A 2,598-nucleotide genomic window follows, 5' to 3' on the forward strand; every position below is an offset into this window, starting at 1 on the left:
CTGACACGCTGCCCCGCCCCCACCGGGGAGACACGTGTAGCCAGACTTGGCCAGCCCGAGAACCAAAACAAAGCGAGGGTGTTCTGAGGGATTGGAGTGGGGGAGCCATAAAAAAAAAGGTATGAGAAGCAAAGCCCAGATAAAGTTATCAGGTGGGCACTTTTGGCGATTGTGGCAGAAGAGTCATTGTGGGTCTCAAGGAATCATAGATTTAGAGCTGGAAGTACTAGTAGTGCTAGTAGTAGTGGAGCTGACGGTAGTAGCAGTAGTGGTGGTGATGGTAGTAGCTGTCATATATGTCGATTTTTTAGGGCACCTAGGCGGCTCAGTAAATAGAGTGCCACAGGAAGACCTGAATTCAAATTTGGCCCCAGACACTTCCTAGCTATGTTAACCCTGGGTAAGTCACTTCCCCTTGTTTGCCTCAGTTTCCTCATCTGTAAAATGAGCTGGAGAAGGAAATGGCAAAAACCATTCCAGTATCTCTGCCAAAAAAAAAACCCCAGGGGGGCGGAGCCAAGATGGCAGAGTAGAAAGACACACATACACATAGCTCCGAACCCACAACCAATAGAACAACTACAAAGAAGTAACTCACGGCGAATTCTGCACCCAGAGGCCACAGAACATTGGAGCGAGGGAGATTTCTGTTCTGGAGAGACCTGCAAACCTCTCGTAAAAGGTCCTTCGAGCTGCGAACTGGGCACCGGGACTGGGAGCTGAGTACAGCCCTGCCACGGCCACGGCACCAAGAGGAAAAGATCCGAGCAGGCTTCAGGGACGGGATCTCCAGCAGCCACACCAGTCCCTCCACCCACAGGTGACAGGGGTCGGTGAGAGAGTCTCTTTGGCGGGTTGAGGGGGGAGTGGGGTGCCCCCATGGCTCGGGCCCCTCAGGAGACAGAAGCTGAGGGGCGGTGGCAGACCAGGGCTCCCCAAGCAGGCAGGAGCCTGGATCCATTGTGGAAGGTCTGTGCATAAACTCCCTGAGGGAACTGAGCCTGAGAGGGGCCCTGCCCCGACCTGACCACCTGAACTTAATCTCACACTGAATAGCAGCCCTGCCCCCACCAAAAGCCCTAAGGCTGGAAGCAGCATTTGAATCTCAGACCCCAAGCGCTGGCTGGGAGGATCAGGAGGCGAGGTGGGTGTGAGGAGAATATTCAGAGGTCAAGTCACTGGCTGGGAAAATGCCCAGAAAAGGGAAAAGAAATAAGACTATAGAAGGTTACTTTCTTGGTGAACAGGCATTTCCTCCCTTCCTTTCTGATGAGGAAGAACAATGCTTACCATCAGGCAAAGACACAGAAATCAAGGCTTCTGTGTCCCAGCCCACCCAATGAGCTCAGGCCATGGAAGAGCTCAAAAAGAATTTTGAAAATCAAGTTAGAGAGGTGGAGGAAAAGCTGGGAAGAGAAATGAGAGACATGAAGTCAAAGCATGAACAACAAATCAGCTCCCTGCTAAAGGAGACCCAAAAAAATGTTGAAGAAAATAACACCTTGAAAAAGAAAAACCCCAGATGGGGTCATGAAGAGTCAGACACTACTGAACAACATTTCACTTTAAACCTCAGTTAATCTTCATAAATAATCAGCAGACATTTAAGCTGTGTGTGACAGACCCTGTGCTAAGTCCTGGGCACTTAAAATCAAAAACAGTGTAGGAGCTCACACTCTAATGGGGGGACAACATGCAAATAACTATGTACCTGCCAGAAATAAACAAGGTATATTAGAAATAATCTCAGAAGGGAAGGAACTGCATTAAAGAGCTCTGGAAAGGCATCTTGCTGAGGCTCAGATGGGTTAAATGACTTGCCCAAAGCCATACAGCTTCAGCGCCTGAAGCAGGATTTGAGACTAGGTCTTCCTAACTCCAAAGTCAGCCCTGTAATGTATCACTTTCTAACAGGACCCCCCTTGTCTGGACCACAGCCCAGTGTAGGTAGGAATTAACTCCCAACAATCTGCCATGTCCATGTCCTCAAAAGGCAGGATTGCCATAAGGTCTGCTGCTGCTCATCTGCAAACAGACTGACTTCATCCCACCAAGGACCAAACATGATCAAAAGGTTTGGAAATGCAGCCAACTAAATAAAAGTCTCATTTTGAACAGATAGTTAAATGTGTGTGTGTTCATCCTACCTTGACAAAGAAGACCATGCCATCAGAGACATGACTTTCACTTGACTTTGTTCTGAGTGAGGGAGGGCTGTGCAGGTCACCAGCATCACTTCTCCTCCAGAGCCATCTGAATCCAATGACCACATATTCATCAAGATGACTGGAGATGACCCAGGATGAGGCAATTGGGGTTAAGTGACTTGCCCAAGGTCACACAGCTAGTATCAAGAGTCTGAGGTGAGATTTGAATTAAGGTCCTCCTGACTCCTGCACTGGTGCTCTATCCACTGCACCACCTAGCTGCCCCTAGTTAAATATACCTGTCTCCTCAAGACATTATTGGGAACTATTGGGCCAGAACAGTGTAATCATTGATTGAAGGAGCAAATGAATGGACATTTGTTAAGTGCTTACTATGTGCCAAGCACTATACTAAACAACTGGGATACAAATAGGAAAAATGAGAGGTTCC

This window comes from Notamacropus eugenii, chromosome 3 (assembly GCF_028372415.1).
Source record: "Notamacropus eugenii isolate mMacEug1 chromosome 3, mMacEug1.pri_v2, whole genome shotgun sequence".
NCBI classification, from domain to species: Eukaryota; Metazoa; Chordata; class Mammalia; order Diprotodontia; family Macropodidae; genus Notamacropus; species Notamacropus eugenii.